This window comes from Heterocephalus glaber, unplaced genomic scaffold (assembly GCF_053883595.1).
Source record: "Heterocephalus glaber isolate CG9 unplaced genomic scaffold, H.glaber_assembly_v1.0 deba00001608, whole genome shotgun sequence".
Lineage (NCBI taxonomy): Eukaryota > Metazoa > Chordata > Mammalia > Rodentia > Bathyergidae > Heterocephalus > Heterocephalus glaber.
In genome coordinates, this window is record NW_028258379.1 from 13,631,079 (window position 1) to 13,653,109 (window position 22,031).

The following is a 22,031-nucleotide window of genomic DNA, read 5'->3' on the forward strand; positions in this document are numbered from 1 at the left end:
TGTCCAGGCAAAGCACTTCAAAGAGCCAGCAGCCAGTGGCACCTCTAGTGAGCCCTTTGGAGGCACAAGCATTCCTTACCACAGAGAACCCTTGGCCATGGTCATAGAGTAAGTGTTTGTAAGAACCCGTTTCTTCCTGTGGCTGAAGAAAGGCCAGTTTTTCTTCTGTGCCTGCTACTTCCCCTCCTAACCTATCATCTGACCTATTTGGGGTCTTCTTTGAAGTTTGGAATATTGTTTTCAGTCATGGGGATGTATCTCAGTGCTGGAGTACTTACCTAGCATATGTGAGAGGCTCTGAGTTCAATCTCCAGCACCTCAAGGAGGAAAAAAAGAATTTCAGTAGTAGGGTGCTAGTACTAACCTGAATGTGAGTAAAAACTGGCTTGTCTCAAGTCATTGAGCAGGAAAAATAAATGCAAGGGAAGAGTGGGGCTAATGGTAGTAGGTCCTAGCATCTGTTTTTCATTAATCCCTTTTTTTTCCAAGATTCTGTCTTTTCTGCTCTCAAATGGCAACATTGGTGTCAACCTTTATAAAGCACAGGTGTAGCAAAACCACCTGCACACCATTTGTCATTCAAGGCATTTTTAGCTATAACCTAGAGTAGTTGATTTATGTAAGGGTCCCAAGTGTGTTGTATTTTTCATGGTAAAGAGAATATGTGATGATTTGTGTGTGTGTGTGTGTGTGTGTGTGTGTGTGTGTGTGTGTTGGTCCAGCCTACATATTGTCCTATGTAGAAAGATGGCAATAATCCTGTCTCTTCAAGTTTGAACCACATCTCGATCTCTGAAATATACGATGCCAGTCTTCCACCCTGAAAAACAGTATCACTAGAGAAAACAGCAGCAGTTTTGCTGAGGATGTGCCTCACACACAGGGGAGGGATGGCTGTGAGCCGGGCAGAACCAACACTAAAGCACAACCAGGACAGCCAGCCTGCTCAGTGAAGAGAAGGAAGATGCAGCCACTATGTCTGGATGGACTGGCCTGAGGATGCAGGCTGTTTACATGGAGAAGGATGCAGTGCCCAAGGGAATGCCAGCTGTATTTGGAAGACCTACAGAATTGGGCCAGAAAGGAAGGGCTCTCCTTCCTGTTTGACTTTCAGTTGGTTAGTGTGTGGTCCAAGGGTCATAACTCTAAATGATTTAATTTCTCAATGAGAAAACATGGAGAGCAGGAAGTTTTCCAAGTGATTTGGAGGAAAATAGTGCTTGCCTAGCATGCGCTAGGGTTCAATCCCCTGCACTGCAAAAGAACGAAAAACCAATTTATCGAGTTTACTACACAACTAACAACTAAAAGGCTATGTTTCCTATTTTAAACTCTTGGATCTCTTAAAATTCTGGTTTTTAGGAGCCCTTCTTTCCGTAATAGATGCCCAAAGGAATATGTTTAGTTCTTGGTGTTTACCTGGCCTTAAATAACTTAATATATATTCTTGATCACAATGTGTAGATGTGAAATAGAAGTTAAACTAAGGAAGACCAGATATGGGTTATCTATAGGAAGCTGCTGCTTCTGCCCCCCAGAACTAGGCTTTGCATGTGTGCTGTTCATGACTGACCCTGTTAAGGAAGAGAGCTCAGAAACCACTTCAAAAGGATTTGCCATCTTCTAGGTGCCAGGCCTGGTGCTGGGGTCTGAGGATGCAAAGATGAGTAAGATACATTCTGAGAATGCAGCTGGAGCCTCTTGCTTCCTGGCACAACCTCTTTAACGCCTCTTAAAATATTGTCAGTAACCACTTTTCACAGACCATTTACTGAAAGCCTATAAAACTGATGTATAGAGTTGACTTCTTTTAGAAACCAGTCCTTTCAGTACTCTTTTCTCTAAATTTGCTTTTGGCCAGTTTATATATAAGGACCAGTCTTTCTTTCATCCTTGCCTCCAAGGGTATTCTGAATGCCGAGTTTCGGCAGGGACTTGAAAACTAAACATTCAGTTTTGCCCTTCAGATGGAGGCAGTACCCTATCATCATTATAAATTTGAGTCTAGAAGCAATGCTTGTGATCTCATCTCTTTTCAAATTACCAAAACAACAGATTAAACATGATGGACTCAGCTCTTCACAGCCCTCTGAAATCGCTGACTGGAGCTGAGCTTACTAACACTCAAGTTTATGGCTCAGAATCACCTGCCATGTTTTCTTCCGAACAGCATACTCACGTGGTAGGAAATGCCTCAGATTTGCCTAATACAAAACATCCTGGTGCTGAGATGAACCCCTTTCTTGAATGTCAAACCTATTTCCTGGGACCTGGTAACTGGATGCTGGATCCGCCCTGGGTCTTGGAATGTGGTGCTGGCACTTCTGCTTGTCTGGGTAGCGGAGAGATTTCCCAGAAAGCACTTTTTCTTTTGAAATACATGACCTTGAAACTGGATAGCTCCAAACCAGCTGCATGGAGTACAGGATTGTCTGGCTGCTGCAACGGGAGCTGCTAGGAGGAGGGCTTCGGCAGGATCATTCACTCTCATGCAGTCATTGCCTGGCTTCCACTCCTGTGGATACTGCTTTGTACAGAATTCAGACTGTGAATATGACTTTTTATAAATACCTTTCAAATTCATGGTAAAATATAATTTTGATAGATGATTGCACATTTTCCTGTATTTGTCAAATCAATAAAGGCATGAATCAAGCTATTTTAATTTTCTTACACAAAACCATTGTGATGTGGAACTCAGGGCTGACTAGCAGTTACCAAGACAGTTTAGAAACAAATGTATTATTTCTATCCCTTCATAATAAAGTGATATGGATTATAGCAGGCCACACCTCTGAAAGGTGCAATATTAAATCTGTTATAACAATACAGTCCACCTCCATATCCATGGGTTCTGCACCTGTTTATTCAACTATTCACAGATCAAAACCAGGGGAAAAAACTATCTGTACTAAACATATACAGAAATTCCTATTATTCCCTAATAACTTTTTTTTGACAGGAGATTGAACCCAGGGCCTTAGCACTGGGGTACATCTCCAACCCTTTTTATTTATTTTTTAGAAACAAGGTCTCACTAAGTTGCTGAGGTGGAACTCAAACTTGGAATCCTGCCTCACCCTCCCAAAGTGTGGGGATGACAGGCATGTACCACTGCAACCAGCAAGGGATAATTTACATAATATTTCCATGGTATTATGTTATCTAGATGTGATAAAGTATGTAAATAGATTATGTGCAAGTACCATTTTTCAGTACCATTTTCTTTTTTCCCTTTTTTTCTTTTTTTTTTTGGAGACAGGGTCTCACAGGTTTGATCCCCCTGCCTCAGCCTCCTGAGTTTTGGGATTACAAGCGTGAGCACCACACCTGGCTTTTATAATACCATTTTATATAAGAGACTTTGTATAGTACCTCCATAGATACCAAGGACTACTTAATTTCTGAAAGAAATTTCTGAAAGATATTTTTTTCTAGAATCTTTCACATTATTGTAAAGCCTGTCAAAACACATTTTATTTGTTAGAGGATTATCTTAAATAGTTGGGTGGAGGGTATATCTCAGTAGTAGAGTGCCTGCTTTGCACACAGAAGACTCTGGGTTTGATCCCCAGAACGGGGTCACACTTATGAAAAAAGCAACATTACTTTTATTGACCTGGTGTTGAGTGTATAGTATGTCTTCTCCATCCCAGAACTCTACAAAATCTTTTGTTTCTAAAAAATTAACAGCACATACAGTGTTGGGAATGACTGAGCAGAAATGAATTTATGGCAGAAAATCCACAGTTCAGGAGATTTAGAGACAGACAGAGGTGGGTGGGGAGGGAAAGGGGAATAAAAAGAATCAAGATATGTTAAGTATATGTACCTACTCCTAAGACGAATTTAACCTTCGTATACACCAAGCAGGTACTAAGAAAATCCAGTTGACCATTATCTGCAGAAGGAGCAGAGGAAAAGCTACCTGAGCACAGGGCATCCGGGGCAGGAAGGGCAGGGAGGGCACCCTCACTCCTGTGAGGGCTGCAGGGTCCACTGATTCATGAATCCTGAGGGTAGTTTCACAGGCTGCTGCAGAAGCACCAGGATTTGTCTGCCTGCGCCAGGAGAGGTTGCTGATTCTTAGGAGCCCTGGCAACAATGCTCTTGATGAGACCAGAAGGATCTTGTGCAGGACGGAGAAGCAATAGTGAAAAGGCTGGGTTTTCTGTGTCACCAGGTAAGCACCATAGATTTCTTTCAGCCCATTTCACACCATACTCTGGGATCTGCTTAAAAGTGAAATGACAGTGTACTTGGATTCAGTGAGTTCATTGTTGACTTACATAAATTGAACAGAAATTCAGAGTAAAAGAGACATCCACAAAAGATGGAGTTTATCATGGCACAATGGCACACACCTGTGATCGCAGCTCTCTGGAAGGCTGAAGCAGGAGGATTGCAAATCTGAGCCCAGCCTGGGCAATTTAGTGAGATCCTGTCTCAAAACTTTAAAAAAAGTACAGGATATAACTCAGTGCAGACAGGATTTTTAAAGCTTTTATTTTTTTAAGAAGGAAAGATGGGAGTTTAAAAAGATCAAGCTGGGTGTGGTAGTGCATGCCTATAATCCCAGCACTCTGGGAGGCTGAGGCAGGTTGGTCACAAGTTTGACCGTAGCCTAGGCAACATAGCAATTTAGCAAGACTCTGTCTCAAAAAAAAAGTATGTGGGAGACACCCAAGGATAATTTGTTTTTGAATGTAGATTTATCCAGAGGAAAATTTGATTAGCTAACCAAGTATGTTTCCAAATTTACTTATATATATATTTCCTTCATTAAATATAGAAACCACAAGGCATGATGACTATCCCAGGAGCTTCCTAACATGAGGAATGTCTTAGGCTTGATAAAGAGCCATTCTCCCAAGCCACATCCTATAAAGAGAGAGGTGGGCAGAACCTCAGGAGCCAGATTTGCTGGAGTCCTAATTCTTACAAGCGGGGGAGACATATTATTTTTGCCTCTGTTTCTGCTTTTTAAACTTTTTAGAATAACATTAAAAGCAGGAAAGGAGGAGAGCTAGTCATTTTGAGCCATTTTCCTGTTAACTTTTTAAAGAATGTGAATGGCAGGTGTTGATCTATGTAAGAACCTTAAATATGTGGGTATTTTACCAATAACTCAGAAAATACATCTGTTTTCACTAAATAATATTAGTCTTATCAAAGAATTACATGAACAAAGATCACTGCTTTTAGGCGGTATTTGCAGCTTTATGACTTTGAAACATCTAATGGAGACTAATATAACCCTGTCTGGTCAGCAATCCCAACTGAAATGTGGTAGCAATATTCACATCTTCATTTTTATTGTATCGAATTTGATTTTTGAGACAGCCTGGCCTTGAACTCACAGCCATCCTCTTGCCTCAGCCCCCCAAGTGCTGGGATCACAGGAATGTGTCACCATGTCTGGCCTATTTTATCAAATTTGAAGCCAGCTTATTTAACAAAGATTTACTTTAGTCATGTGAACTAAAAGCCATTTGGGTTTGTTACTATATAGTTCAACAGTTTTAGCTATAATTTTTATGAGTGCTCATTTATCATTTGAATAAAAGTACTTAAGTGATTTTACCATGTAGATGTATAAGACATACACATACGCATACATATAGCTACATGTGCACACATGAAAATAAAATTGTCATTTTAGAACTGTGCCATGAGAGTGAAGCACAGTTAACTCACCAATTTGAGGCAGAAGGATCACAAGTTTGAGCGAATGTGGGCAACTTAGCGCTATAGCAAGACCCTATCTCAAAATAAAAAATTAAAATAAAAAAAAAAAGTCTGGTATGTATCTCACTGCAAAGGCCCTGAATTAAATCCCCCATACAACGAAAAATCAAACAAATAACTATTTGTTATTTGGATCCAACTGACAAATGGGGTAAGTTTGAGTCACCTGTTCAAATGATTAACAGCTTTTTTTTTTTGTACCGGGGATCGAACTCAGGACCTTGCGCACTTTCTGGGTAGGTGTGATGCCATTGAGCTAAATCCCCGTGCCTGGTTAACAGCTTTTTTTTTTTGTACCGGCTATCGAACTCGGGTCCTAGTTAACAGCTTTTAAGAGTATTTATGAAGACCTTTTTTTTCTTTATACCGGGGATTGAACTCAGGACCTTGTGCTTGCATGGCAGGCGGTGGAACCACTGAGCTAAATCCCCGGCCCCTATGAAGACCTTTTTAAAGGTTTTTTCATTTCTTCCTAATAGGTAATCTTATGAAGACTGTATGGACCAACTCACAAGTAAAGCAGTTTTGTTTTTTGTGTTTTTTTTTAAGACAAGGTTTTGGGCTGGGGATTTAGCTCAGTGGTTTCGATGCCTGCCTTGCAAGCACAAGGTCCTGAGTTCAATCCCTGGTACCAAAAAAAAAAAAAAGGTCTTGCTCTGCAGTCCAGGCTGGCCTCAAATTTTGCAATCATCCTGCCTCAGTCTCCTGTATGCTAGGATTATAGGCATACACCACCATGTAAACTGTAATTTCCTTTTTGTTGTTGTTGTTGTTGCTTTTTGAGAAAGGATATTGCTATGTGGTTCAGGCTGGCTTGAACTCATGGCAGTCCTCCTGGGTTAGCCTCCTGAGTGCTGGGATTATAAGTATGTGCCATTATGCCTGGCTTGCAATTTCAATTTTAAAAAACTTCTTTTACTCATTTTTCAATCTCAAATGAATTTGGAAGTTAATTTTTTAGATGTTTAGATTTTAGCAAGTGCTGGCTGAATTGTGTAAGAAAAACAAAATCTTGGCAGGTGTGGTGGCCCATGCCGGTGATATCCGCACTCAGGAGGCTGAGGCAGGAGGATCACCATGAGTTTGAGGTCAGCCTGGGCTACATAGTGAGTTTGAGGCCAGCCTGAACTACACAGCAAGACCCTGTCTCAAAACAAAAACAACCAAACAAATGAGCAAAAAATCTCCATGCATCTCTAAATTTTAGTAACAGATTTTTATTTTATTTTATTTTTTGGCAGTCTGGTTTGCTTGACTAGTCAACACAGGTAGGGAAAACACATTAAATGCTTTTTTTAAAAAAGGAGTCAATTTGCAGTTTGGGGCTTTTTTCTAGTCTTTTGCTAGTGTGGCAGAAAACAGATTTTTCTTGTTTTTTTGTTTGTTTGTTTTTTTAGGACAGAGAGGGTTTTCCCATTGTGTCAGGGATCCAACCCAGGGCCTTGTGCATGCTAGGCAAGTGTAGAGAGACCTTTTATTACTGCTCTGAGCTCAAGATTTTGACCTGTTTGATCTGCGGCCTAACTTTCATAAACACTTGTCTAGTTCTTTTCCTTTAAACTATCAATCATTTAATTAACTGTTCCATCATCTTAATCATTTGTTAGCGGAGCAAACCTAAATTTATATTTCCAAAAGGGATGACTCCCAGGTGTCTAGGTTGTTGGTTGCCATGGAGCTACTGTAGTTTGCAGAGCCATTAATTTGAAAGGCCTCTTTTATTTCTTACCTTGGCTGGAATGCCCTAAGAAAAAACATCTACAGCAACAAAAATTACCAAGAGTACATTCTTGTTTTTGTTTTAATTTGTAATAGCTTTGTCTTAAAATATATCAAAAAATCATCAGATTCAGAGCAGAGGGAAAAATAAAAAGACATAGGTTAAAGTCTCTCCCTGTTAGATCCCCTCCAGATTGCTTAACCCTGTAGTCACCATTTAAGAATTTATCCTTAGGATCATTTGCCCATTGATTTAAAAAGAATGTGCACAAGAATGGACCATACTACAGCTAGTGACAGCCCTAAAAAGAAGTCCTCGCTTGGCAGGCCTTCAAAATTTCAGGATCTTCTTAGACTTTCAAGAGCAAAAGAAAATCCTATAAGCTCTGTTGTTTTAATATTTTCTCCTTAAAATGTTCAGGAACAAGCTGGAAAGACAAACTACAAGAACCCAATCATTTGCAGATGCATGTTAACCAAACCAGAATGAAACCAAAAACATGCTTACATACAAATTTTTTAAAGCAGCCATTGCAGATCAAACACAAATTTGAAACCAGAGGCATAAAATGAAAAGTGAGTTCTTGAGAGAAGACATGAGGTTGTCACAAATTATGTCAGTTCTGCAGAAACCAGAGTGCTCTGTGGGGATGGTGCCCTACTATCAGGAAAGGCTTGCCAGAGACTGCAGCTTTGTTAAGGTAGCCTTAAAATCAGACCGGTCACCAAAAACAATCAACCAAATTCACCTTTCAGAAGGAGGCAGCTGGCCTGGGAGATGGCTCACCAGGTGAGAAAAGGTGGTCTGGGAAGGAGAGACTTTAAGAGGGCTCTATGTTCCACCCACCCCCCACCCATGCCCACATTCCATCCTTCCAAAGGTAACCTTGCTTCTGGTCTCACTCCGTTCTTTTTCCTTTAGGGTCCCACTTCTAACTCCGAATTATGTCAACCTGAACAGCAAATGGAGAGAGATTCTCCAAAACTAGGAGATTTATTCAGGAATGAACATTGCAATGGGAACACATGTGGACATGTCCCATGGAGGTAAAGGAAGACAAGACTTTTTAAAGGCAAAATAGAAAGAGCTATATCAGTTGTTTTAAACATGATCCTTGCCTACAAGGATCAATAACAAGATTGGCATCAATCCCAAGGCTGGACAGGCCTCTCCATGGAGCCCTTTGCAAATGAAGCTGTGGTGGGGCAAGGCTGGGCTCTGGCAGATGTGTATGAGATGCCCTCTCTCACAGCCTCATAAGGTTATGTGTTTGTTTTGTTGAGTTTGACATAAGTGACTCCATTTTTATTCGCACAACTTTCATAAGCCAAGGTCAATTTCTCATGCAAAAGAGAATATTTCCCTTACAGAGTAAACCCATAGCAGACCTCAAGGTGAACCTGAAGGTAAAATTCTTGGGTAGCAGAATAAACTCAAAGATACAGGATAATTTAAAAATACAAATAACACTTGACATCAGAGAGAGAGAGACAGAGAGAGAGAGAAAGAGATAGGGTTTTTTTCATGGTGCTGGGTATCAAACTCAGAAAGAACCTCATTCTAGGCAATACTCTACCACTGAGCTATATTCCTGTCCCAGATTCATAGATTCATTCTGTTTATAAAACACCTCTTTTTCTTCCTCTTCCTCTTCTTTTTTTTCTTTTGGTATTGGGGATCAAACTCAGGATATTGCACTTGCAAGGCAGGCGTGGTGCCCCTAAGATAAATCCCTGGTTCCTCCTCCTCCTCCCCTTCCCCCTCCCTCTGCCTCTCCTCCTTCTCCCTCTCCCTCCCCTCCCTCTCTTCTTCTCCTTCTCTTCTGCCTCCTCCTCCTTCTTTTTTCTGGTATTAGGAAATGAACCCAGGGCCTTCACACTGACCTGCATCCCCAGCCCTTATTTAAAAACTTTATTTTATTTTTATTTTTATTTTTATTTTTTGGTACTGGGGATTGAACTTGGGTCCTTGCACTTGCAAGGCAGGCAGCAGAATATTTTATTTTTATTTTGAGACAGGGTCTCACTAAGTTGCCCAGGCTGGGCTCAAACTTGTAATCTTTTTGCCTCAGTTGCCCAGAGTGGCAGGAATACAAGTGTGTGCCACCATGCCTAGCTTGCTTTCTCTTTCTTTTGCTTTCTCTTCTCTTCCTTTCTCTTCTCTGTTCTGTGCTCTCTTCCACTCTCCTCCCCTCCCTTCCCCACCCCCTCCCTGTTTTCTTGATGTGGGAGATGGACTCCAGGGCCTTATGCATACTAAGCACATACTATACCACTGAGCCATACCCATAGCCCCGACACCTGAATTTCAGTGGGTTCTTCCAGTGCAGATGGCTCCCCCATACAGTGGTTGTCACAGTAGCAGACATAGGGATCTCTCAAATCCCTGAGGAGGAAGCTCATGGTTGTTGGAAATTTATCCTGTACCCAGGTTTTCAAAGATTTTTGTCCAACAAGAAACTGACTTACTAGGTTGTAATTGGTTTTTCTGTTTACTAATCAGTTACTTATATAGCTCATAAATAATATTAAACTTAATTGCTTATTAAGATGTCTGGGACTAGAGAGAAGTGAATGTATGATTCTTTAGACCTCCTGAAATGTTGAACAGACTTTAATTCCCTCTTTGGTGGACATCTGCTTCTGTTCCCTTCCTGCCAGTTCAGGGGACATCTCAAAATAACCTTCCTAAACTGGGCATAGTGGTGCAGCCCTAGGCTGAGGCAGGAGTGTTGTCAGAATCTAAGAGACTGGAGAGACCTATGGACTGAAACAGGAAGACTTTATTTCAGGTTTAAGGTGCACACCGGCTCAGCAGACTCCTATCCAAAGGAAGAGCATTGAACAAAGAGAAGTTCCAGCTTTTATACATTTTGTCAAAAGGGGTGTTTTTTCTAGTGATGTAGCAAGTGAATTTACCAGAACAGGACAAGGACAGACAGTTTTGTAACTTTGCCTTGAAAGAAAACAGTGTTTTATGAATCATATGAAAACAGAGTATCATAAACTTTGTTTACAGGACATAGTTGTTAATTTTATCTGTACCAGAACAAGGAGTTGCAGCTACCAGGGGAGAGAAGGTGATGGGGGGAGGAACTGCCCAAGGCTGAGAAGGATTTATTTTTCTTTAAATCCTGCTTCATCCTCCCCTTTTATGCTTTGTATAACAAGTTTTAATAGAGAGCATCATTTTTATCATTATTGTTATCAATTTTTGTCATAAAGGGGTGCTCAGTCCAACCTACTGAACAGAGGTTGGTATTTGGTTAAGGCCATCAGGTTAGTGGTGGTATTTTTGTCTATCAGAGTCTCTATGGCCAACTGAATGTTTTTGACAAGTAGAGGTAAGAGGCAAAGAAGAATTATAACAAAGAGGATAAGAAAATTATGTCACTGTGACTCTGTGTTGATCTTCAAGCTTTGGCCATGGACTGGTCAGCTTCTGGAGTGACCAAAGCAGGGCCGTTGTTTCCTCAGGCTTTAGCCATGTGTAGACTAGTCAGCTTCTGGGGTGACTAGAGCAAGGCTGTCATTTTCAGTGGTGGCCCAATCTTGTTGCAGGATCAGTTGGTTTGGGTGGTCTGGATCCTGCTGGCTGATCCACTTGTTTTGGGGTGTTGGCTTTAGCCAACTATGGTAGATCTAAGACAGAGTCCTTACAACTTTCATAGCAGTGGGGGTTGACAGGATTACAGTATGAGGCCCATCCCATTTGGGCCCAAGAGTTGGATTTTATTATTATTATCTTTTTGACCCAAACAAAGTCCCCAGGTTTGAATGGGTATACTGAGTCTGTTAAGCTAATAGGCATTTTTTAAAAACTCAGCCATGGATGTCTTGTATAGTGATTTTTAAAGCCTGATTTGTTTCTTTAAGGTCAATTTTTCCTGGTTTATAATGATTACCCTTAATTTGACCTATGATGGTGGGGTGGCTGGCCAAATACAATCTCATAAGGAGAATGTCTAGTTTGTTTGATGGGGTTATACCAGACTCAGAGGAGGACCATGGGCAGGACTTGATCCCCTTAAGTGAGTTTCTTGGCAATATTATTTTAGTAATTTTTTAAGTGTCCAGTTCATGTGTTCTACCTTTTCTAAGCTCTGTGGCTGATAAGCCATGTGTAGTTTTTAATTTATTTTTAATATTTGTCCAAGTCCCTGGATTACCTGAGCTACAAATGCTGATCTGTTGTTTGACCCCAGGGTTAAATAAAGGCAATTTGGGGCTGGGGATGTAGCTCAGTGGTGCCGCTGCCTGCCTCACAAGTGCAAGGTCCTGAGTTCGATCCCCAGTATCAAAAATAAATAAATAAATAAATAAATAAAGGCAGTCTGAATCTTGGGATGATGTCTTTTAGCAGCACCTTGGCTTATCTCTTGTGTTTTTTCTTTCTGGATTAGGAATGCCTCTACCCACCCTGAGAAGGTGTAAATAAATATCAACAAGTATTGGTGGCCTCCTGCTCAAAGCAGCTTAGTGAAATCTATAACCGAATTTTTATAAGAAATGGCACCTACCTCTTGGATTCCTAGGGGCTGGCTGGCTCTTGTCTTGGATTGTTCTGTGCACAGGTCAGGCATTGTTCACAGACTGCTCAGGTGATGGCTATGAGCCCTGGCACATAGAAGTGCTGGCTCATCATTGTCTCCAGTGCTGTTTTTTTCATGTGTGGACTCTGATGGACTTGTCTTATGAACCTGGGGGCTGACATGTAGGGAGATAGCCAATTTCTTTAGAGAACTGTTTTCAACCTTTTAAAATATAGTTTTTGGGCTGGGGATTTAGCTCAGTGGTTCTGGTGCCTGCCTCGCAAGTGCAAGGTCCTGAGTTCAATCCCTGGTACCAAAAATATATATATATTAGTTTCTTGGGTTTTTTAATGAATATTTTGGGGTCTCTGGAAGGGGGATTTCTGGGTTGAGTGGCATGGCTAGGGTCTACCTTTGTGGGACTATCATGGCAGCTTGCTTTGCCTCTTGTCTCTTTTTTATTTTCTCTAGCTTTTGACGTTTTAATCTTTTGGTGCCCCCCAGAAGTGTATAACAGCCACTTTCTTGGGAGCCGACACAGCATTTAGGAGCTGTAAAATCTCTTTATAATTTGTTTTATTTTTCTAGTTGTTAGGAGTCCCCTCTCTTTATATATGGCTCTGTGGACATGTAAGGTAGCAAATGCATATTTAGGGTCAGTATAGATCTTAGCCTTTTTGTCCTTTGCCAGGAGAAGAGCCCTTGTCAAGGTTATCAGTTCTGCTTTTGGGCCAAAGTCCCAGTAGGCAGAGGTTGAGCCTCTGTCGCAGAGTCTAGTGTCACCATTGCATACCTTGCCCAGAGGGTCCTTTCTAGTAGAAAACTGTTCCCATTTGTAAAGTATTTAACATCTGGGTCTCTAAGGGGGTGATCTGCATGATCTCTCTTCTGACTCAAGAATGTTTTATCCAGGGTCAAGGATTTAGCTTAGTGGTTCCACTGCCTGCTTTGCAAGCACAAGGTCCCAAGTTCAGTCCCTGGTACCAAAAAAAAAAAGAATGTTTTACCCACATTCTCTACACAGTTTTGAAGGGGAGTGCCCAGTTCAACTGGGAACAGGGTGACTGGATTAAAGATATTTACAGCCTCTCGGGTTATGCAGGGATTTTTACATAGAAGACCCTGATATTGGGTCATCCTTGGGTTTAATAGCCAATGGTGGTTTGTTGTGGGTTTTTTGGCTTTTGGGTTTATTGTTGTTGTTGTTGTTTTTCCCATCAAGGTTATAACTGAATGTGGCACTTGGATAGTCGGTTGCTGTCCCAGAATCAGCTTGTCAGCTTTCTGCATCAGTAGGGGAGTAGGAGCAAGCACTTTAAAGCATGGAGGCCACCCCAGGACCATAAAATCTATTTGTTTTGACAAGTATGCCACCAGACAGTGCCAGGATCCTACAACCTACATCAGAACTCCTATCCCCATTTCCTTTCATTTGTGGACATACAGGAAGAAAGGCTTATTTATATCTGGCAGCCCCAGGGCTGGAGATTGGGTTAAAGCTTCTTTGATTTGTTTGAATACCCTCTCCTGTTTAATTTCCCAGAGGAGGTGGTCTTTCTTCCCCACTTTGGTAGCTTTATATAAGGACTTAGCCATGAGTGAGAAGTTAGGGATGCAGATGTGGCAGGAACCTGCCACCGCCAGAAACTGTCTTATCTGGGAGGGCACAGACATTTTTTTTTTTCATTTAATGCCCAGTTGATGTTCCTCTTTTGTTACTATAAAACCCTTTTGTTGGCAAATTTGGGCTTTTTTTCTTAGACACTTTATATTTGGCCTTCTAGAGCAGGTGAAGATCTCTAGTTCCTTGGAGACAGTCCTCACAGGAGGGGGCTCTAAAAAGAAGATCATCTATATAGTGTAATAAAATACAGTCACTTCCTGGCATAGGAAGGCCTTGAGATTGGTGGCCAGTGTTTCCCCAAGATCGTAGAGTAGTTCTTAATCCCCCAGGGAAGCCTAGTCTAAGTGAGCTCCTCTTTTATGCCAGTAACTGGGTCCTCCCATTGAAATGTAAAAATGGGTTGACTGATGGGTTTCAAGCGAAGATAGAAAAAGGTATCTTTTAAGTCCAGAAAAATGAGCCAGGCAGCACTTGTTGGGATGAGTCCCGTTAATGTATATGGGTTTGAAACTGTTGGGTGTAGGATTGGGTGCCTGATTTACAGCATGCAAGTCTTGTAGTGGCTTATATTTATTAGTCCCTGGTTTATGTACCAGCAAAAGCAGGATGTGGGGTGGCTTATGAGTACAGTCTTTATTTCTCAGCCTGTGGATAGTGAGGGTTAAATCATAGCCTCTGGGTGGGTCAGATTTAAAGTCATTTTTTTCTTGAGACCCAAAGGCAATTTGGACTTGTAATTTATGAAGCAAATTCTTTCCCAGCAAGGGAACTAAGCAGTATGGAAAGTATAGGAACTTATGTCAGATCTTCCTTCTCCCTGTAACACACCTCTTGGGCTGGAAAAATGGCCTCTTCTCTGGAACTCTAGTGGTTCTAACAATAGTTACATGTTTTTTGGATGATAGTCTAATGGGCCACAGATTGTTTAGCTCTACTGTTTACCATAAAGTCCATTAATTGGCCCCTCACAATCATCATCATGACCATAGACTCCTGGGGGCCCAAAGAGATGAAGCCCAGTCTGGCCTAGTCCTCATAATCTTTGACTCTTCTAAGTCCAATTAGATCAGTTCTTTGTTTCCCGTGGAAGTGGCTTTTTGCAGAGGGGTCTCCTGTCTTGTTTTCTCTGTTACTTTTTTTTATCTTTTTTTTTTTTTTTTTTTTTATCATTTATCCTTTTAATGTCCAAACTTTCTACATCATGCACAGTGATTTCAAACTAGTTTCTGATGGTTCCTAGGTTGTTGTTGTTTGTTTTGTTTTGTTTTTTGGTACCAGGGATTGAACTCAGAACCTTGCACTTGCCAGGCAAGCGGCAGAACCCCTGAGCTAAATCCCTAGCCCAGTTCCTGGGTTTTTATCTAGCCTTGTTTTTTTGTTTTTTGTTTTTTATGTCCTCTGTCTTTTTCCCTGAGAGCTCTGCCAGTAGATTTATCTTTCTCTTAAGCCTTTGCTTAGCCTCTTGGTTTGTGTCTTTTTTTTTTTTTTTTTTTGTACCGGGGATCAAACTCAGGACCTTGCATTTGCAAGGCAGGCACAGCTGCCACTGAGCCAAATCCCCAGCCCTCAGTTTATGTATTGATCATGAGTAACATACACCTTGGTGGCCACATTTATGAGCTGAGTAGCATTTATATCATCAAAACCTTCTAATTTTTATAGTTTGTGCTTGATGTCTCTCTGTGCCTGTTCCACAAAGGCAGCATTTACCATGTACTGATTCTCAGAAGCCTCAAGATTAAAGGGACTGGGTGTCCTGGTCATTTTCTGCCTCTGGTTATCACCCTAGGTACATGCCCAATTTCTCTTTATCAATAGTTCTTTTGGTTGGCCACCCCACATCAAAGGAGGGCAAATCAACTTTAGAAAGAATTTTTAACCTCTGGGATGTGAGCTTTACTGTATAGTTCCCCATAGAGTTTTTTAAAGTTTTTTAAAAACATACATTTTAATGGGGTGGGTTTGATGCTTTTTTCTATCTGTTTTGAGCTCTATCAAATTGACAAATAACTATATACTCTTCAGTCTTTTGAGCAACAGGGAGTTTTGGAAGGAACACCATGGGCTTTCACCAAACCAACAAGCAAACATAAATAGTCTCTTTGATAAATCACTTTTGCATGTTTTTTTCTTGATATTTGTAAGCTTTCTAGTCTTGCCATTATCTTCTTTTTATCTTTTTAACAGAACAAAACTTTTTTTTTTTGAACCAGGGATTGAACTCAGGACAAAACTTTTATCATTCTTCTCATAACAAAAGTATATCTCTTGGGCCAGGGGTTTAGCTTCGTGGTGCTGCGCCTGCCTCAAAAGTACAAGGTCCTGAGTTTGATCCCTGGTACCAAAAAAAAAAGTATATCTCTTGTATTTATAGGCTTTTAAATATTTTTTTCTATCTCATTTATTATAAACCTTCTATAACAAACTTGGCTGTAGCCACTTGGCTTTTAAAGTGTCCCTTTTTGTTGTTGTTGTTCGTAGATTGTTAGATTTTAAATTTGACTGGCTGCCAATAGACTGCTAAGTAACCTTAAATTAGTGTTCTTATCAACAGCAGAGACAGAGGAGAACAAGTTAACTCTATAATTATAATTTAAGAATGTGTAAGGCACAAGAAATATTTTAAGCACACCAATTAAATGAAAAAATCAACTCAGATTGAAAATCAAAAGTACATTTATCAATTAGCTAAAATTTGTACTTTAATTTTTCTTGTAAAACCTACTTGTTCATGTTTGTAGCTTTTTTTGACTTTGGGTATTTGGCCTTAGGCTGGGGCTGTTTTGGCCTTAGGACTCCTGAAGCCAGGAGACCTTGGGGCTGGCTCATGTTTCTTTCTTTGTTTTTTTCCGTGGAGCATGCAGTTTGTAGCCACCAGCACTGGGGCTCTAACACAGCATGTGGTTCCTGTGCTTGGATCTTGAGCACTCCCAGCACTGCTTTGATCACTCACAGTTGTCCCCCCTGCTCCCCTTCGCTGTTCCATTTATCACCCTAGCTTGGCCCCTCTCACTGTCTTGCTTTGCACTCTCTGGCATTTCCCACCTGTTTATATTCTATTTATTTACATGCACTCATGTACTTATCTATTTCCAGGTTTTTTAACCTGGGTGTGGGTTTTATTAGACTCCCCTGAGTCTGTTTACTGGGTACACCCTCTTTGCACATCACTCTTATTTGGACCTGTCCTGTGAGCTGTTTGAGAGTCACCTGTGAGCTGTTCTCACTTGTGGGTTGCTCCCACATTTCATTTGGGGTTGTAGGTTTCATCTGACTTTGTTCAGATTGGACCAACCATGAATCTCTCTCATGTCTCTAGCACCCCTATGAGCCAATTTTTGTTGCAAGCCACTTCTGCTTGGGGTGCCTGTATGGTCCAATTTAATCTGGGTCACATTACTTGCTACTCTCCAGGAGTGATCAGCTTCCCCTTCTGTCCATAAGGGACAGGTTTTCCCCGGGTCCCTAACTTACCTTGGTCCTGTAGTGTGCTGTTTCTGGATCGTCTTACCTGTTTTTGCAGATTCCATTTGTACTGGTAGGGGAGGGAAAACTGCCAGGCTGGGAGAGAGCCAATATTCTCTCAGAGCTAAAGCTTCACTCAGTGGCACCAGAGGTGGGTCTCTCAGCTGGTGAGCCCCTGGCCCATAGGCAAAAGGAGACAGCAAATCTGACAGCAAATCCAATCACTTCATGGTGCTAAAAATGTTGTGGGGGGCCAGGGATTTAGCTCAGTGGATCTGCCGCCTACCTTGCAAGCACAAGGGCCCCAGTTTGATCCCCAGTACCAAAAAAAAATGTGGGAATCCAAGAGACTGGAGAGACCCATGGACTGAAATAGGAGGACTTTATTTCAGGTTTAAGGTGTACACTGGCTCAACATCCAAAGAAAGAGCACTGAACAAAGAGAAATTCTAGGTTTTATACATTTTGTTGAAAGGCTGTTTTTTTTGGTACCAGGGATTGAACTCGGTCGGGTCCTTGTGCTTTCGAGGCAGGCGGTGGAACCACTGAGCTAAATCCCTGGCCCCAGAAAGGGTTGTTTTTGTTTTGTATTGTTTTGTTTTGTTTAGAGTAGGAAAAATTTATTGGGAGAAAGAAAGCTTCTGCCTAAGAGACAGAAGGGGGACCGGAAAGTGAGTTGCCCACTCACCCCACTTTTCAAAGATGTTTTATACAGCAAAGCCATGTGGTGAGGTGGGTACAAAGTGGGACAAAACTATAAGACCCAGTGGAAATTTACCAGCTGGGCATGAGGTGGGAAAAACCCACGACCAACCAATAAGATTACAAGTACAGTCACCCAGGTAATATTGATTAAATGGGGATCAAATGGGAAGACAAGTCACATACAAGAAATTTTCCATTTAGAGTATCAGTCACTGCTATCTATCTCTAGGGGAAGTAGTACCTCTTTTCCTTTTTATAATGCTAACCAGTGAATGTGCCTCAGTTGTTCTCCATGTTGGTTCCTTGCTGTGTTGGCTCTTGGAGGGCTGGCACCTTAAGGGAGGCCCTGTCTGCCTGCCAACAAGATACCTAATTAACTTACCTATCTATAGTATTCCCTCCTCTGAAGAAGTACCCCTAACTGCTGTGAGAGGGTAAAGGGTGAGGACAGGTCTGGCTTCTTCCAGCTGAAGAGGGTTGTGGTTGTGATCAGCGGTTACAGTTACTCTACAGAGAGTCTTATCTAAAGGCCCTCAACATGTGCCAGGCATTGTCATCTTGGTAGTCATATAGCTTTGAGTCAAAAGATGTAGGATCCTGTAGGAAAGGTTCCTTCATGTCCTGGATTCTTTGTTGACCTTGAGGGGCCAGGGCCAAAATATTGGCTGTCCTCATAGCCCAGTTACCTTTCTAGTTTTGGTCTCCAAACTTTAGTTGTTGAACACCCAGAAGAGAAGATCAGTGACATGAGTATTTCAGTAGGAGCAGTGAACTTAACTATTATAATTTCATCTGGACATTAAGCACTTTTAAGCTATATTTTATCAACCATGATCATTTTAGTAGTTGAATTGAATCCATGTCCATCTTAGTATGGAATAGTCTTTCGGTCAAACACCTCCATCTGATCCCAAGACATTAAATGACATAAAGAAAACTCTTATTTGTTACCCTTCAGTAGGATGCCATCTCCAACCAGTAATCTCGGTGGAAGACCTCCAAAATGATACAGGGGAAGAGCTGTAACTCCCAAACCTACTAGATATCCGAAATGCGAGTTCGTGTTCTCTAAAATCGAAGAATGAATTCTAGGAACAACAGAGGTTAAGAGTAGGAAAAATTTATTGGGAGAAAGAAAGCTTCTGCCTAAGAGAGACAGGACAGAAAGAGGACTAGAAAGTGGGTTGCCCCAGAAAGGGCTGTTTTTTTTTTAAGTGATGTAGCAGGTGAGTTTACCAGGACAAGGACAGTTTTTTAACTTTGCCTTGAAAGAAGACAGAGCCTTATGAATCATATGAGAACAGAGTGTCATAAATTTTGTTTACAGGACATAGTTGTCAATTTTATCTGTACCAGAATAAGGAGTTACAGATACAAGAGAAAAAAAAAAAAAATCCAGGAGAGAAAAACTATCCAAGGCCAAAAAAGATTTCTTTTTCTTTAAGTCCTGCTTCAAGAGCATTTTAAGTCCAAGCCCAACCTGGGCAACTTAGCAAGACCTTATCTCAAACAAATGAAGAAACAAAAAAATGACACTCCCTACCACCAAAAACACACACAAAAAAACTGTTAGATCATCCGCTCTGTTAGAAAAGTAGCTCTAAAGCATTGTAGAGTGCTGGGCAGATTTCTGTAATATGTAAATTGTACCTCAGTTAATGAAGGGAGGGTGGTAAGGAGATAAATGTATAACTGCAAATCACACTTTGGTAATAAAAAAAAAAAAAGGAACTTGGTTCTCTAAAAAAAACAAAACTCTAGCCCTATCCCAGTGGAGGATGGGCTTTTTCTGCCCTGATGAATGTGTCTCCAGCACAGCATCGGAAGCCAGAGGGACAGGCATCCATCTGCACTTTTTCTTCCCTACCTACGGGCGGGGGGCACAGGCTGGGCTGGGGGCGGCACCTCTTGTTTTACCGACATGGCTTCTCTGGCTCTCAGGTTACTCCCATTGGCTTCCAGAAGCCCACTCCAAGGCTGGTTGCTAAGCACCTTGCAGCAGCATTACACCATCCTGCCAGGTTAATGTGTTGTCGAGGGCACAGGCCATTTGCACTGGCTATGAAGGATGCTGCCCTTGAGGCCTGGGTGCCTCTTTGGTGTCTGATGGGCCCATGCTGATGGCCCCAGAGCTTCCTGCTCTAGGGACAGACAAGGACCTGGGCCTCTCCCTGTCTCCATATGGCTGGGATACTTTGGAGGACTACTTTCCTAGTTGGCACAGATTGGATTCTCCCTCTTGTACTATAGATAAGTTTGTGAGCTAAGTTACAGACACCTTACCAGTAATTATACAACTTTGGTCCTTAAAGAGTCACAGAAGTGCTCCAAACATTTGATAATTATTACACGAATTGACTTTTTAAAGTCAAAATGCACTTTTGGCCGATGTTTGTGCAGGGGATGATCTTACCAGAGAGGCCTATTCCAGAGGCTGAGCCTAACCTGGCAGGAGGTGATAGGCTCCTCTCTCTGCTCTCCCAGCTTCCTGGCAGAGTTCCTGCCACCCCTCCAAGGCCCTCTCTTCTGCCCTGGGACTGAAGATGAATCTGGTCCCATCTCCCCTCTGGGATCTTGGCCAACCTAGATGTTTCCTGCAGCCACTCCCTGATGTGCCCTGCCTGCAGACCCATGTGCAGCACATTTTATCACCTGCCAGGCCCCTTTCCCACCAGACTTCTCTGCCCCAGGCTTCTGCCTGTGTCTGGAGAGAAGCCAAGGACCTGCCTCCTGCCTCCATTTCCCTGAGGTTTGACATTCCTGTGTCTCCTCTGCCCATCCTGTCATTCTGAGAGAAAGTCCAGGCTGTCTGCAGACCGGCTCTCAGGGCAGGGAACCCGGCAGAAGAATGTGTCTCCTTCATGCTTGCCTGGCTCCAGGACCTTATGATGACAAAGACAGCCTGTGGATTTGCCTCTGGGGGGCTACCCGGCTGCCAGCCCCCACAGGGGGCCCTGCTCCTAGGTAAGGGACAGCGTGTCCCCAGGCTGCTGGGAGGCCCTGGGGTTTGGGAGGTTGCTCACAGGTGTGTGAGCCAGTGAGGTGACGGACAGAAGGATCTGTGCAGAGCGTGTCTGTGCACAGTGACGGAAGCAGGCTGGTGTGTGGGACTGTGTTTTGAGTAAGAACAACATTAGCCAGCTTCTGCTCTGTTTATGAGGCTGTGCCGGGGAACTCGGGCCTTGCCTGTTTAAGAGAAGCTGTGTTTACAAACAGGTGGACAGGATGGAACCCAAACAAGATTTCTCCCAAGAGAACACTGGTCACATCCCGAAAAATGCACGAGTTTGTCCTGGGTCAGTGTCACCACATAGAGGAATACAAGATGATTCCATTCTTAATACTCACCCTTATTTAACCAAGAAAATCCCCAGAGCAAAATACTTGCCCCTTGAAACCATGTTTATGGAGCATTTACTACTAACAAACAGTCCCAGCGCTGAGCTCAACCCGGCACGAGCACCATGTGTGTCCTCCTCAGCCATACTGTGAGCAGGGGCCTGCTGTTCCCACTCACAGATGACAACCAGAGAGGATGAGTAACATCCCCCAAGTCATGCACACCAAATAAAAGGGAGCAACCGAGCTGTACAGGTCCATCTGACTCCAGGCCTGAGGCCAGAGTGACACAGATCACCTATCTGGGGGGCCTCAGGGCACAGTCTGACGTTTCTCAACTTTCTCACGGAGGCTGCTCCCAAAGCAGTGGGAGGGCAGAGACCCTGAGGGTCTAGGACACAGTCCAAAGTGGCAGCATCACCCAGAAATTTCTCTGCAGTTTCAGATGAATAAACAAACAAACATTTTATTTCATAGTGTATTTTTTTGTTATGGTGGTGGATTAACTAATGGTCAACTGAATCAGCGTGGTTTGGGCGTGGAAGACCTGCCTGAGGATTGTTACCAATGGCACGAAAAGAGAAGTGGAGGGGAAAATCATTTGCTGTTGATTTTCTAGGAGAAGCTTGCCAAGGGTGGTTTTCTTGATTTGAACTTGGCTGTTCTCGTCAGAGGAGGAGCTTGAGTCCTCACTGTCACTGGGAATGGTTACTGTTCTCTTCAGGGGAGCTCTGATCTTTGCCATGAGCGTCACTTCCTAGTTCCATTGCAGATCCCTCAGCCTGATGGCACAAATCCTTCACCCTGCCGGTGCAGGTTTTCTAGCTTCCACCACTGGCCTTTGGGCCTTCTGGGTGCAGATCCTTGATACGGACACAAGCATGAGACATTGCCATGGG

The 22,031-nt window shown here is 42.4% G+C and overlaps 1 protein-coding gene across 1 annotated transcript in view; it reads left to right on the forward strand.

The window, feature by feature from the left end:
• The first annotated feature begins 4,030 nt into the window (after positions 1–4,030).
• The window catches only part of Papln (papilin, proteoglycan like sulfated glycoprotein), an 85,898-nt gene continuing 67,897 nt past the window's right edge, over positions 4,031–22,031 (forward strand). The window contains exons 1-2 of the mRNA XM_087195360.1: positions 4,031–4,183; positions 8,390–8,514. The gene's annotated coding sequence lies outside the window, so the exon portion shown is untranslated. The remainder of the gene's footprint in view (positions 4,184–8,389; positions 8,515–22,031) is intronic.